General features: G+C 41.3%; 1 protein-coding gene and 1 long non-coding RNA gene across 4 annotated transcripts in view; one reads left to right on the top strand and one right to left on the bottom strand.

Annotated features, from left to right (window-relative positions):
- Positions 1-16,204, top strand: part of HTR1F (5-hydroxytryptamine receptor 1F) — a 134,642-nt gene that overhangs the window by 102,842 nt on the left and 15,596 nt on the right. For 2 of the 3 annotated variants that reach the window (XR_011134957.1, XM_009682689.2), the window contains exons 3-4: positions 7,290-7,384; positions 9,700-9,833. The gene's annotated coding sequence lies outside the window, so the exon portion shown is untranslated. Of the gene's footprint in view, positions 1-7,289; positions 7,431-9,699; positions 9,834-16,204 lie in introns of all 3 variants that reach the window. The other variant, XM_009682690.2, reaches the window with a different exon arrangement.
- LOC138061285 (uncharacterized) overlaps positions 1-16,204 on the bottom strand; it is a 93,757-nt gene that overhangs the window by 71,764 nt on the left and 5,789 nt on the right. The window lies entirely within an intron of this gene.

Here is a 16,204-nt window from a genome sequence, read left to right as displayed (position 1 = left end):
AGCGCTAACCACTGGGCTTCGCAGGGTTTTTGGGGTCCCAGCTCACACAGGGTGAGTGCCAAGGTGGCAAGCAGACACACCGCTGCAGAGGAGAGAAAAAGCAGCTGGGGGAGGCATGAGGGTGCCAGCATGCCTGCTCACTCTGCATTGCCCTGCTTGCTCCAGCGTACAACAGGGAACCTTCCAAAACAGTTTTCACAGGGACATCAACTCCTTCTAGCAGGAGCTAAATAACAATCTCTAGGGCTTAAACAAGACATTATCTTTCTTAAGTCTGAAGAAGCACATTTCACCCCAGTTCTCTGAACTGGCTAGAGGCAAGCCAGCAAAAAGGGGATCCAAGTCCGCCGCTGTGGACAGAGGCAAACACTTTCCTCATGCATGGTACACATGACTCCAGCTTTACAGAGGAGCTGCAATGTTTTGGTAGAAGTCATACTGCTTCAAATGACATCAATACCAATTTTTAAAAATATAAATTTAATGTAGAAATAAGTAAATCATAAATAAATAAAACAATTTAATATACCTAATTTATATTTACATTTCTCTCCCTGAACCATAGACAGGAGGACAACCTTCCTAAGAAAGGATCTGGGGGCATAGCTTACCACGCCATCACTGCAGGATATCTGTAATAAATCCACACCGTGAGTCTCTTACAACATTAATACCTTGGGTGAACGCAAGGGCAGATCCAGCCACCCGGAAAGCCTGCATCTAAAAGAGGGCCATGCACTCAAATGAAGACGGTTTAGCCAATAAGGGAGCTGTTCTCCCCAAGGTGACTTACATACTGCCAAGAGAGTGAACCGTGTCTCTCCAACTTACAATTGCATGTCATTTTATGGGGCATAAATACATCTTTTTTTGAAGTATGAAGCCTCTGCTAAGTAGAGGCCACAAACCGATGCTGGAACGGTGCTATTGAAGGGTGCAGAGGTGGATCGATTTTTTTTCTAGTTAGTTTTCTGTGCTGCCAATGGAAAACTGCGAACAAGTCCGTCATTCTTGCTGGATGTTGCAGCAAAACTGAAGCATCATCTGCATAAAGACTCTCCCCATCCACCTTCAACACTGCTCACTACAGGAAAAATTGCAATTTTCTGTTAATCCCCACAGAAGTCAAAAGCCACCATTAAAAGCACTAGATAAAAAGAAAACAGACCATGTCAGGTGCCCATTTATCTAAATTAAAATCTCTCTCTATTTCAATGTAATAAGGAGCATAAACTTATTGATCCTATTAAACGCAGCTGAAACATAGATCTTATGGATCTACAACATAAGGTTAATCTAGTGATCCTGTATCATGTTTCATGGTTATCTGAAGTCAAATTCTATTTTTCTTTTTTGTCAGAGTAGGTTTTGTGTTGCTTCCTACTTCAGCATTCTTTTTCACTTACTTTCCATGTTATGTAGCATCTCCAACTTATTTATAAGAGACAACTTCATGGCATTCGAAGATCTACAATCTTTCTCCACTGCTAGCTGAAAATAATAGGGAAGTGAGAACTTCAGTACGTTTGAACATTTTTCCCTCCTAGAGTTCTATCTCAAATCATATGCTTTCAGAAAGCTCCTATGCTCTTTATAGTAGTGTTTTTAAACTTAAAATTTGGACTTAAACTAGCTGATGTATAAAGGTTATGCTTGTGAGGTTTTCTTCCATACAGTGCCGAGTACTTTCCGGGGCACTCAGACCACCGATAGTCAATCCTGTGGCCAGACTAGATTATACTGGAGCAATCAAAAGCAAAATAAATATAGGTATACTCTTAATAAAATATTAGTACTGATAGAGCAGATTCAAAGATTTTAGGACAAAATTAGGTGCACTAACATGCCTCCTAATAAAAAAAAAAACTCATTATCAGAAGCAAAGAGAACAAAGTGACCGGCATAAATTATTCGCAGGAGGAAGATACTGTGACTGTTTGCCTTGGTCTAATGCAAGCTGTCTGAATTATCAGAAAGAACAATAGATGCTGCAGTAGAGGTGAAGCAACAACAAACTTGAGAACTGCAGCTGATGGTGTTGGAGCTTCTCACCCCCAAAACGCAGGAGGTAAACACTCGCCAAAAGGAGAGCGCTTTGACAGTAAAGACAACATACTTGATTGCTTCAGATGTTCGCAACTGCATTAATTTTACCTGTCCCAGCAGCTTTTCCTAATGTAGCAAGACCTCAAGGGCTCTGAAAACAAGCCGTACTTTGGAGAGGGAAGAGAGCGTGGTCGCTCCTGTGCTCACACCTAAGCAAAGGCAGCAGAAGGAACACTGGGCACAGGAGTCCGACAACCGATGTAGCCAGGCTCCTGCTACTACAGGAGCCAAAAGTCTCACTAGAGCCATAAACCTCAAATATCCACAAACTCCCTCTCCTATTTTTGAAGCTGTTTAAAAGAAAAAAAAATAATGCTAGCTCCAAAGAAACCATGGAGCAATCCTTAGGACTTTGAACTTCAAGCACTGGAGAGGGAGCCCAGGTAGTTACCACAAGACTGAAGTTTTGGGGCGGGCACTGCAGTGGATTTAGCACTCTGGTCTCTTTTAGCCTTTGCTGCATGACGTATTATATAATTCATCTGTGCACAGAAACGTATGGTGTAGTGATATAGCTGGATAGATTATAAAAAATTAGAGTGTCATCAAATAATGATTAGGCTATTTCTCCTCAGGCTTGCTAGTTTCACTTAAAGCCATAGATCCTGAGGTCAGCTGATTAGTGAGATCTCTCTCTGTGTATCTATATCTTTTTAAGAAGGCCTCTAAATCTTGCGGTGATGGGAGGAAACATTTCGAATATAGTACCTAAGTACATCCTAAAGACTGTGAATGAAGAAACAAAGAGGGAAAAGAGTCCCATAATGTAATGTTATGGTTTAGTGGCTAAAAATGGGAGAAACCTGAACTAGAAAAAGAAATAGGGACTATATAGATATGGCAAATTGTGTGAATCTGCTAATTGCTCCTTTCCGGAGGAGCTAATATTAAAACATACTTCAGCTTCAAAGAGCAAAGATTAATTTTGAATATTAAGGAAATGTAGTTTTCAGTAATGACTCCTTACAATATGAAGTGCAGAAGCTATTGGCAAAAATAGGATGTATGTGCTTGTGTGATACATATATATACACACACACATGTACAAATATAAGGACAAGCAATATGAAACTGTACACTACATTTTTAAATACCTGTCAACAGTCTATTACCATTAAGAGAATTCTTCCATAAATTTCAGCAGCTTTATCAGGATAAAACTAATGACATTTTAGCAGAGAGCTTCAAAGTTATAAATGTAATTGGGTCTTTTCCAATCTCCTGGCCAGAAAAACAGTTTGTCGTGCTAGAGTTCATAGTTCAATCCTCCAACTTCCTGCTGTGAAAGGTAGGTTGCAAGCACTCAAGGGGAAGGAATTTGGTGTTTCTGAAAGCCCTAAGCACAAGGGCGCTCTGATACCCAACAAATGAGCTGGGTCACACAGAAGTAATGACTTGCCCTTGATTTTTCCAGGACTTTGAAGATCAATACAACAATCATTTCCCTCTGTCCTTCACCACTACTTTTTACCATGTTATTTTGTGAAAGGACTTCTTATTTTCCTTATTTCTCCCAGAAGCTACAGGGTCCATAGATAGCATACCATTGCTGAAAACGCACGGGAGGTTTCTGAGCTGTTCTGAAGCAGTTCAGAGTATCGATGTGCTTTCTATGGATCTGGGCAATTAGAGACAATCAGTTTAACGCTTCTCTTTACCACCGAACGAATATTACATGTTGTCATCTGATCCACAAAACCTTTATAAACAGGTGCTATAAAACACCTTTTATTGAACAGTTTTATGAAATGTTTTGAAATATGTTACAAGAATACACGAACATTTCAAGGAAATGTTCTTTCACATCATATAAAAATACACGTTTCATTTTCTTGAAACATGATTTACGGAGAAAACTAAGCTACTAAAATTTTCACTTATTTATGCTAGTATTGTAATCTCACTCTGAAAGATAGTTTTGGTCTACCCTCTTTTGAAGTTACATACTTTTTTCTCTTGCTTACAAAACAAAGACCTGACGCGCTGCCTATGAGCATCCCTAGCATAAAGCAATATCTAAACTTCTCTGCATTTCTGAAGGTTTTCATAATTGCGATGTTTTAATAATTTTTAATGTTTCATAATCGCAATGTTTTAAAAGATCTTAGAATGCCAACATCAGTAGATTTTCAAGAGAAAAAAAAACAACAGGACAGAACCTTTGAAATTTTATTTGAAATAGTTTCTTAGGATTATTATTTTAAAAGTCTTAGAAGCTTTATTGATGAGAAGTTTTTTGGGTCACTTGAAGCTGGCGAATCTTAGAAAATTGCTGTCTATGCTGAATCTCTGGCACAACAATGAAGCTGTTTTTCACAATTAATTCTGAATCATCAGCTTAAATTTTTAGAAGTCATTCAGTCATCTGTGCTGTATGTCAAGTGTCACAACTACATTAGAATTATGCACAGGAAAAAGCTATGTGTGACAGTCTGTTATTTTCCTATCAAAAATGAAAATGAGTTCACAAAGTGTTAGAGAGCTGAAGACCTTACTTAGTAATCAAAGTGTCTGCAACAGGAAATCTAATAGAACCAGGAAGGTTCCTAGAGAAGATAAATCTTGTTTCTGTATTTGGTACTCAAACATATTTTAACACTATCCTGCTGCTACTACCTTTCTTGAAAGTGTTATATCCCTAAAAATACGTCCAAGACAAAAGGTTTCCGAGAATTATCCCCTGAGCTGTGATGCCGGCTGACCACAGAGCCAGCCATCCCCTGGTAAAATGTGGTGCAGAGATCCCTGTCCTGACTCCACGCAAGCTAGTTCCAGGCCATCTACCAGTTACGCACGGTTTCAGCTTGCCTGCTCCCCTCATCTCAGCATCTCTGCGCTGCACCAAGCAAACATGCTAGCTCGCTCAGAGACACCTGCAATATCCCAAATGCAGACTTCCACTGCACCACACAGACGTGCTATTTGGCATCCTGATTCTTCAAAAAAATTACTGTGTTTGCATACATTTAATTGGATTCGACAGCCAGGTGTGATATACATGCATGTAAGTACTATGAGGGAAGTATTTCAGCACCCCTCCTCCCTATCCATTCTCCTCCTTGTAGTTCTCCCCCACTCAGCTTTCCTATTTGATGTACTCTTACTGCCTCCCTTATCTTCTCAGCTCTCTTGCCCACATTTTCAATTTATACAGGCTATCCCAGGACTTTTCAAACATTGATACTTTCAAAGGGGGTCATGTTATAATGCAATAGTAAACAGAAGTAGAGGGAGAAGCATGCTAAAGAGTTGCAGAGCATCTTGAAACTGTGAAAAGGAGGAAAGCTGAAGCCCAGCATGCACTAGAAAAGCTTTGCCAACATAGCCACATCCCAGATCCTCACACACAGACAGTTTATGTAGGCCTGGATCAAATGCTTTTTTGCCATTAGAACTTATGCTAATTCACAAAGTGAACTATGTTATTCTGGCTAAAACATTTAATTGTGTCAATGCCAGGATTTAAATTCATTTTAAAAAATGGAAAAGCATACAAAAGCAGCAAATCAGGACTACCAAGGAACTAAGGACCCACGCTTTGAGAGCTACCGTCTTCAGATGTACATTTTCCCCATCCTCACAGAGAGCCTGACCAACAAGTTACCTGCCAAAGCCCCAGCTAATGCTCCGCTTCCACACAAGAGAAAGCGCCTACAGTAGCAACTGTTTGTTACACACTACTAGCACAGTGGCACCCTGTGCAGAGTACCCCACGTCTTGTCGTTTTTAGGACGGACCACAGTTTGAAAACACAGAATCTGCGTTTTGGAAAGACGGCCCCCAACCTAAGCGTTCTCAAGTGGTGACCAATCTTAGTAGAATCACCGTAAAAATACAGTTGCAATGCTAGTTAGGAAGCATCAGAGTCCCAGCTGTATAATTACTCCTCTCTGCCACTACACTGTGTGAACACTAACAAAGTCTATGCTTTCCTATGAAAGAGGCCGATAGTTTGCTTCTCTACAGGTTGACAGAGAACCAAATTGTCTGGTTTTGAGTCCATTGCAAGTCAGTCCAGTCACAGCAAGTCAAAGTCAGTCTGACTTGGGGATAGGACAGTTACCACTTCTAAAATGATCTCAAGCTGGGAACTTGCCCAGGAGGTATCTGACAACTCCAGCACAGGACCTTCCCACGCAAGTACCTCAGACCCATTTAAGATTTCCTGAGTCTTCCATCTGCTCATTCAGAGCCTTACCTGTGCTCTTAAAGTTTTTTTTTTCATTTTTACCTTTATCATCACAGTTTTGAGGACGATTTTGTGCGTTATAGACCTTAACAAGCCAACCTCCCAGAGCACAGGCTCACTGGATCCTGTGAGACTGCAGTTTGCCAGCATTTCCGACTGGACATGCTCACTTGGGCTGTTTCCCCATTGCCTGACCTCCTCTGTGTGGTGCTGGCAGCAGGAGTTTATGCTTGCCCTTTCGCTCCTCTCCTCCCACCACTTACAGGGTCTCTCTCCAGAGCTGCTGTTGTCCATGGATGGAGACCTCATGGCAAGGCAGCTGGCCGTTTTATGACTGCATAGCATTGTCTGAAGGAAAAGTGTTCCTCAAAAATAAAATCACCTACCAGGGATGCATTAGTATGAGAAAGCTTTGTATAAGTTCTACCCGGTTTTCTGATGGCATATAGGTCCTTCCTTTTGGTCTTTCCCAGAGAAAAACATTTCAAATTCTAGTTCCACTAAAAGTTGAGGATTTTAATTTTCCTCCCACTTCCAAAATCCTCTAACTTTAAGGAATGAGTTCCTTTGTTTTACTTAAAATACTTCCTGGATTACATGTGGATCATTCAGAGGAAACAACCTGAATTACCCCTATTACTCCTGATAAAGAGAGTATTAGTATGCTGCTGTTCTATATGAACCCAATGCAGAGTTTACTGTCCAATAGACCTATTCCATCACATAAGGCAACAAGACCTGGAGAAAGATCTTCAGTCTGTGAGATAATCTTGCTAGGACCACAATAAAAAACACATGGTGCAACAAGGGGAAAAAAAAGGCACACGACAACACACTGGTAAGTATGCAGTAAGAGATTCTTTTTACAAAGTGCCATACAGGCTTCAAAGACTAGAATAATATGCACTGGCAAAGGGCAGAGATGAGAGTGTAGATTCTGTGAATTTTGACATCTCTCCAATTGTACGTGACTTTTACTGTTCTTGTTTTACAGAGATTCCCTGCTGCAGAGGAGCGCACCAACGTAGCAGCGTTCACTTCTCTTCCATCAAACAATTTCAAGACCAGTTTTCTCTCAGAGCTGTCCTGGTGAGCACACAGTGGGGAACAAAACCAAAAACTACTGTTGGCCCAGGTGATAGCCTGAAAATGATGTTTTCTTACTCTGTAGACTGAGGTAGAGGCCTTTTCCATACATATTTGAAGATAGTTTGTTTTGTTACTCTCAAGGAGCAAACGGGGCAGCTTCTTCCAGCTGAATGAAAGCTTTTGCAGTCTATATAATAAAAATACATTAAATAAAACCAACCTCTCTAGCACTACTAAAAAAGGTGGAAGCAACACTTAAGAGGATCAGAAACTCCTGTGAGCTCGGGGCATCAGATATAACTAGCTGAATTACTGCAAACTCCCGAAGAACTAGGACAAAAGGTGTGCACATTGTCTTAGAGGTCAGGTAATACAGAAGATGTTCCATCAAAATGCTTATTAACTGGAGAGGACCAAACTTTTTTAAACATGATTTCTCCCCCCTGACTGCTCCGGTTTACAACCCGTTAGTAGACTTTTTCCAGCTGAACTCCTTCTTGTAGGACAGTTTCAGAGGTAGGTGTATCAGTGATAAAGGTCTGTGACTTAGCCCTTTGCGTGCATGTGTTTTCAGAGGGCTGACAAAAACATTTGGCCCTGAAGCATAAGGATGAATGGAAAGTGGGAGAAACAAGACTGCGTTTTACTACAGTTCAAAGGAAGGAAAATCATCTCTCAATCTCCTTGTTCCAAATGCTGCTTTGTAATTCCTACAGGTTTCAAGTCCTTACCTGAAAGGTGCTGTTTTGAAATATAAGCAAAACTGTTCTGCATTTTCACCTCTCTGTGCAAATTTAGCTCATAATCATGAAAGAAAGTCACTCCTGCACAGTATGAGGCTAGCTGTACAGATTAGATATAGAGACGGCTGAATAATCACTTCTCTGATTCACTGCAGAGAAAAACTTGAAACAAAGCAAAACAAAAAAACTCTTGCTTTTTCTTCAGTATAACTGAAAAAAGTTTTAAAAAGTCAATGCAGAAAAATTTGGGCTGAGTGAGACCTTTCAGGCCCTTAAGTGCCCTAAATAATAATTTAGGCCCTTAAAAGCCCTAAATAAAAATGGGTGACCAGTGGGTGGGGCTAGGAAGTATGTGGCTCACTCATGACATGGAGGGTCCACATGTAGATCCCGACTGCTCATCCAAGGGGCCACACACCTCAAAGGACAGGGCATTGACCACACAGTTACATGGGACTTCCTTTGACCATCTTGACAAAATACTTGCCACCATGAAGGAACTTCTTTTGCTCAATGGAGAGCTCACATAGGGAGATAGGATGCCCAGACTCTTGTCTGCTTCTCACAGATATTTCTTTACACAGCTCAGAAAACGATCAGTAGAAGAGATGGCACAAAACAGCTCCCACAGGCGCTGCTGCTGAGGACTGGATCTCCAGGCCTTGTCCTCTGGGGCTCTTCCCCACCATACGGAACGTAAGGGGCAACTATCCAAACCGCTGGCCTGAGAGGCCAGAACTGCAGATTCACAATCACCTCAAGGAGGAGAGGGAGCTGAATCCTCAGATTTAATAAATGATAGAAATAAACCACTGCCATCTCCTCTGACACTGTTATGAACATAGGTCTGAATTCTTCCCTTTCTCCAGTCCAAGGGATCAAATTCAGAACAGATTCACTGACCGGTTACCCAACAACTGAAGCTGCATTTGGAAGGCACGTTTACTGCTTTATGTAAGCCAGTCTGTTGTACCATAAACCGCAGCATTCTTGCTGCTCCTCCTTTCCCCCTCCCAGAGTGCTGGCTGAGGATCTGGCTCGCCTTCTCCCCCCCCCCCAGCTAGACTAAAACAGATGGCAGAGGGACATGAAATAAAGAGCAAACACAAATGAGTGACTAATTTTCCAAAAGGAGACAAAAAAAATCTCAACTTCAACACTAGAAGCAGCAAGGAATGCATAATTACTTTCTGAACATCATTCTTCCATATAAGCAAATGCAGCAGTTGCTACAGATATGATGACAATAAGCAGGGGAGGTATTCTCCAGGCAAGCTTGACAAGCCGCAGAGGGCTATACTGCAGTCCAACAGATGTAACTAGAGAACATGGCAAATGCATAAAGGAGAGCAGCGCAGACTAATCCCACCTGTGCAGCAACTCTGCTTCCCAGGTGGGTTTTGCTGAGCGCTCTGCTCAGTCACCTGGCTGAGTTTAAGCTAGCTCTAGCAGTACATCTCCAGGAGCTGCAGCAACACCTTTGAATCGAGAGGAGGAAAGGAGTTGCCCCCGTGCGACAGTCTCCGTTACATGGGTTTGTCTTGTTTGGGCTTGAAGAGTCTTTTGTTGCAGATTGGAAAACATGGAGTGCTTGGAAATGCTCGTGAAGTAAAGCAGCAAGGAGCACAGCTGTCTGGAGGGAGATGTGCCAAAGGAGTCACAGCCATCACTCTGCAATTTATACAGCCTCGATAAGAAACATGAAGGTGAGTTAATTACATCAGGGAGAGGAGGACAGGAGCTATTTCAGTGCTTCACTCTGCCTCTTTACCAGAAATTACTGCCTTAATTTGGGTTCTGAGGGAGTCGGTGCTTGCACCTCTCCTACAGCATCCAGCAGCACAAGGCAAGCTTGCCTTCCCTGGGGGCCTGAGCAAGCCCTGAGACTTTGCGCCTAGCTGCTTCAGTGGAGGTACAACCTCCCCCGCTGCTGATTCTGCACCAAGGGCAAATATATGACAGAGCAGACACCCGGGGTTAAATCTGTCAGAATTCATCTGTCATCTTCACCATTTAGGATTATTTCTGTTGGCTGAAAGAATTTAAAGTGCTGTTCAGAAAACTAGAAACAAGCCTCCTCTTTGTTTTGCCTGGCACAAAACATACTGCAGTGTTTCATTTTGCAAACACTGGAACTCTTAGACTGGTGATATGAATAAGAAAAACATCTAATGAAGGTTTACTATGCAACTTTTGTGCCTTGAATTCGAGGCACAGAAATGGGCTTTCCTTTGCCATTTTGTAACGGTGCATTCCTGTGCTCAGGCAAGAACGGATTTGTGCATCTCTAGCTGGAGGCACAGTATTCTCCAGGACTCTCAAATTTCTTTCCTTCAGGTGCTATATTGACATTCAGCGCATGCTGCAAAGGCTATCTGTTTACCCATGCTTCTCCTCAGGGGTTGCTTAGAAGACAGAATTCTGTGTTATCTTTAGTTGACATTAGTTCAATTGATTTATCTGTGACTTTGTAGTTTTGGTCTGGGTTTCTAGAAATGGGTCTGCTATGACTTTCTATAGGTGAAAACGGTAAATAATTCCAGTTAACATTTTCAAGCAGCAAAACCTAAACACCTTTAGAATTATTCTTCCACCTCTCCAATACATTTGAGGTCCAGATGTATTCAGTCCCATGGGCTGAGGACAGTGCCACCCAAAGCAGAGAAACCCAAGCAATACTTAAGCATGCACCTATGACTGTTTGCCAACAGATGAAGAACTAAAAGGAAGAGGTTCCACTCTACCTCCTAACTAAGAAGCAGATATAGCTCTTAAAAGAGAAAAAAGTTAAGAAAGTAAGTTGTAAGCCATTTTAGAAGATCTGAGAGAGCACCAAGATTTGAGAGCTTCAAAATTATGCCTTAGAAGGGGGAGGTACATCTACATGAAGCGTGCAGAAAGCGTAGGGCCACTTTGTCATTTCTGCGTCTCACTTCAGACTACTGACAGACATTTACTGTGCGTTCCAGGGATGGCATCAGCTGCCTTCGCTTGGCCAGTTACTCCTCTTGTAAACGGAGCAGTCCTCCCTACCTTGTACCAGGGGATGCCCTGTAGCTTCAGGAGCCTTGAAAAAAATTATTGGGAGGAAAGAGTTTAAGGACAGGACATCTAAGAGTCAAACTGAAAGTGCTCCTCTCCTCTTTCTCACCTGTTGGGACTCTAGGGTTTGGACTCAGCAAAATACACATTCCCCCATCAGATCCTGTAGGAGTTCACCCTCTTTAAACATCCATTTACTACAGAATGGTATTATTTCCTTCTACTCGTATATAACATGTTGGGTCACTACTAAGCTACCTGTCATTAGCACATCACTCGATCAGTATCTAAAGTCAGCAACAGCCACACTGGGAAAGATTTTTACGAGCTCATAAGTACTGTTTTTCAGAAGCAATTTTAGCTCCCACGCAATGCTGGTGCTTATGACTACATTACCCTTCTACGGTTATTTTAGTCTTATCTCCATAAGTATCTGGCTAACCTGCACAGGAAGTGGTTGTAAAAACAGACTAGCTGAAAAGAGGCATAGGGTCTTATCAGGAAGTTTGTGGCATCAGTTTCCGCAGGAGCAAGAAGGTGATGCTTGGCCAAAAAAGGCAGGAATCCTGCTAGCAGGTGAAATGTTTCATCATTGCAAGGCCAGCTGGAGCCTGTCTGAATGAAAGAAATGATCAGGATTGTTCCCTATTACCTGCTCAATTTTGCATTTGCTTAATGGCACATAAGGAATCCAGAGAACAGTCTGACAGTGCAAAGACTGCTATTGTTGTCTGTAACATTTTAAATACGTTTAATTCAATCAGATGCTCATTTTCCTTTTCTGAGCATTTCCCTTTCTTTTGTTTTTCATGGCTTTTTAAACCAAAGATACATTTTGCTAAGGAACCCCCATGGACCAAAAAAAAAAAAAAAAAAAAAGAAAAGCAAACACCCCTCAGTACACCCAGAAAACTTGTATTCAAAAGTAGTAGTCAAACTGTAATTGGCAAGTTTTCTCCCTGACAGTGCTTAAAGCATTTTAAAAAACAAACTAGACACACAAATAAACAGTAGTTGGAAACTTCTAACAGTTCAGTCTAAATTCATGACCCAAAACAGTAGGGTCATGATGCCTTTCCCAAAGGCATCCCCAGCTATGTTTATCCAGCAACCAGTGTTTTCTATTTCATCCCAGGTTTACTCAAAGGCAGAGGAGTGATGTTTTCTAAACATACAAGGACAGCCCGATGCTGCTGAACAAGAGTGATCACTTTTGTTGCTATCCTGTAAAGCTCAGATATAAATAGGCATTTATGGGTTTAATGATGATGCACACATATGCACCTACAAAACTGAGGAGCACCGACAACACTCCCTTTTCTTTGAGTTGCCAGGGGGCAAATTCAACATTTACTTTTGTGATAAGGCACTACATACGTTTTACCCCATGACTTCTGAACAAGATTAGACAGATGATATACATGGTTTATCGCTAAGGAGGTACTTACATTCATATCACCTTAACATGCCGTAGCCGGGAGGAAAGGAAAAAAGATTCCTGGAAGTGGCTCGTTCTTCAGAAATAGTAGCGTTAACATATACCAGGCTAACAGACACAATATCTCAAGTGAACAGCAACTAACGTTGTTTACGGGGTCCTCATTCATCAATCAAAGGCTAATCTTTTTCTGGGTCAACTGAAATACTGTACTTGTATTTTAATAGCAGTCATAGAATAATCTATTGTGTTAAGATCTATGGTGAAGATACAGTACAAAACATCATTTTCACCAGTCTTAAATTCAGGAGATTACATACGCAAAATACAGAGCTGAAGAATCAAGTCATTCAAAAGTCTTCCAATAACTGCTCTGTATTGAAAAGGTAATAATAGATGACATTTCCAAGAGATAAAACATTTCCGAGATAGCAGTGGTAAGCTGATAGATTCTACTTAGTCCTTTAAGAGGGGCACTGAGCTGCCAGCTCCGTAAAAGCAACCTTCAAAATAGTTGAATCTTAAGAATTTCTTTGAAAATAGTTACCTGTCACTGCCGAACACATTCTATAATTATTTAAGTATAGATTCCCCTTCAGTTCAGCATGACCACAAGTTTGTTTTCATTCATCAGAGTAAATTCACTGCAGAGGAAATGGCTGCAAGTCTTCCACGATTCCTTTGGAAGTTTTATGCCAGGTATGTAGCCGTGTGGAGAACACATCCATGCCCACACCACAGAGCAGAGGGATTACACTTGCTCTGTGAGGCCAGAGCTCAAAAGACTCTCGCACAAATTAACAGCAGAGTCCGAGCTGTAGTTATGCTAGTATGCCTAGAGCACTTCTGGGCATCACCTGAAATTAGATCTTCCCCACACTAAACGCATGCAAGAGAGAACTCCTACTGTTAAAGGGAGGACAATATAAACATGCAAAGTGGGGCAGCAGGAAAGCACTAGTGTAGCTATTTTACAGAGAGTGAACCAAAGCACTTAAATGAATTTACTCAAAAATTGACAAGGGAAGCCTACCGCAGAGGGATGCAGGCCAGCTCTCGTGCATCCTAACGCAGCGCACTATCTGCAGGACCATCCTTTATACTGCTAAGAATGGTTTAATTGCTTGCTTAGTTCAGAAGCCAGTGACAGCTACTGATTGAACTGAGTTCAACAAGAAGAAATCCAGAATGAGTTCATCCTGGAAGCAATCAAAGGAGGAAAGAGCAACAGATGCTGCCAATCTTAAACGATGCCAGCCTTTCAACTTCACATATCTATAAAACGTATTTATAAAAAGTCTTTTAGCTAATGATCGCCCCAACAAGCTTGCACAAATCACAGCCACAGTTAGCGGAGGCTCCCCATCCCACTAGGACAGGAAAGCCTCCAAACTTTGTGACTTGCAGTCCCACGCAGCACAGGCACGGACAGGATGGCTCTATAACCTCAGAGGGAGCCACCACTTCAGAGGGCAAATCTTGCTGCCTGACTGCTGCCTCCCTTAGATGGTGCCACACTCCTTGGTCTGCTCAGCAGCTCTGGGAGACCAGCCCAGATGCCTGCTGCTGGGGCTGTGATGGAAACCACATTCAAGAGCAGAGGATTTTAACACTCCATATAAAACAGAAAGATGTATTTCCAGAAGGGTATCATTAAAGAACAAATTATGTGCCATGAACAGAAGCCCCAGCACAATGATCTGTCTAACAGTAGTACACTGAAGACTTCCTGTGGTTGTCTTCAGTACTGCTGCGTTTCTCTGCTACCAGCCTTTAGGAAAACAGACCATAGAGGCTCATACTCTTTAGGCCATACAGGGAAGCATTATCGCTGCATATGGCAAGTAAGCACACTGCTGTCACTCTGCTTCTATAAAGAGCTTCCAAGTCATTGCAATACTAAAGAAACTCACTTATTCCTACACACTAGCTCTGTGAACTTATCCATATCATTTTTCTTACTCCATGGGCACAAACTGAATAATCTTTCAAAAGCTATTAATCAGATTTAATTATCTCTAAATTGCTTTTCACTTGCTTGTGACTAAGCGCTAATATCTAAAGAGTAGAAATATATAGGATAATCAACCACAGTGAGCCTAAAATATGATCAGTTGTTGAATATCCCCGGCAGTCCGAGTTTCTACTGGACTGAAAAGAAGCCCAAAAGACTTTTTATCTATTTATAGAAGCTAAAAAATGAAGATCTGTTTAGCAGAGGTTGAACATTCACCAGATAATACTATAGGTGCCTGTTCCTTCTGTGGAAGGCAGCTAGCTACAGACAAAAATATCTGCCACCTAGCAATTACCATGGATTCAGAAGGTTTTAAGGTGACATTGACATGATGAAAGAACTATTTTTATGCTGGTGTGAACTATACTGCACGTTTAGAGAGAGGGACAAAGAGAGAGGAAGATAGACAGCACATGCATGCTGTAATCTGCACACATATAGGACAAAATTCCACTCAGTGTTTGCAAATTTCGCTGAGTAAAATTTCCTTTCCTAGTCCTTCTATGCAATTAAATGTTAACCAAGCAAGGCTAAAAACATTTTTTTGAATAGCCCAATAGCATATTAGCTATTGCCCAGGTTAGAAGACAAAGAAAAAAAAAATCTACCACTGAATTAGTGAACTGGAGTTAAGATAACATATAGCGTATAAACATTGTTTTTAAACCTCTCCAGCACAATACAAAAAAAGATTTAATAATGTTAATGAGACGCTCTTTTTTTCTAAGAGAAAATATTCATTTATTTCCCTGCACATGGCACCCAATGCAACAAAAGTGAAGTCCACTTCATTCCAGAATTGGTCAAAGAAACCCCCCCTCTTAGGGATTCATGCCATAGATTTTACACAAACAAGAAATTACATGTCAAAAATCTCAAGAGGCTGAAATCTGGTAATTCTCAGTGTGAGAGAGTTACAAGCTCTGGTCTAAAAAGCAGGAAGTTTGCACTTCGGTTACAGTCTGTAGTGAGCTCAGAAACCTTTTTTGATAAGAAAGTAGGGTGGAATTGTAAGTCCCCAGAACATAACTGAGAATTAATTTCATCCTACCATTCAAGTATATCCCTGCTTTCTCTAGAGCCAAGGAGGAGTTGCACTGTTTCCACAGAGATTGGCATCAGCAGTACAACTAGCATTCCAGTTCTGTGCAGTTTTCTATTCAGCAACCACAGAATAGCAGAACTTGAGGAGAAGCGGTGTTCTCAAGCATCTTACCTGTACATGATATTTCAGTTAGACAGTAAGTCAATCATTTGAAGTTTTAAAATTTATTCAGCTATATCATTTTAGGGCCTTGTAAGAGGAGGCTCTAAAATTAAGCTTTCAAAGCAAAACTGTTTTGTCTCCTGTTGGTACTGCAGTTTTTCCCCTTTCAGCTTTTTCCTGAAAGCAATGTTCCAGTTTAGAAAACTCATGCTTACTTATACACAAACAGGGATGCACTCACATGCTGACAGGGAAAAAGGACTTTATAGAGAGAAAAGGAGCACTACACCAACTTCCTGTAGATTAAAGCTTTCAAAAGCATTTACGTTGCTTAGCAGGGTTGATGGGGCAAGCCTAAAAGCAGTATTGGTAC

Source organism: Struthio camelus, chromosome 1, assembly GCF_040807025.1.
Source record: "Struthio camelus isolate bStrCam1 chromosome 1, bStrCam1.hap1, whole genome shotgun sequence".
Lineage (NCBI taxonomy): Eukaryota > Metazoa > Chordata > Aves > Struthioniformes > Struthionidae > Struthio > Struthio camelus.
Note: the sequence above shows the minus strand (reverse complement) of the source record. Positions and strands in the feature narration are given on the sequence as shown.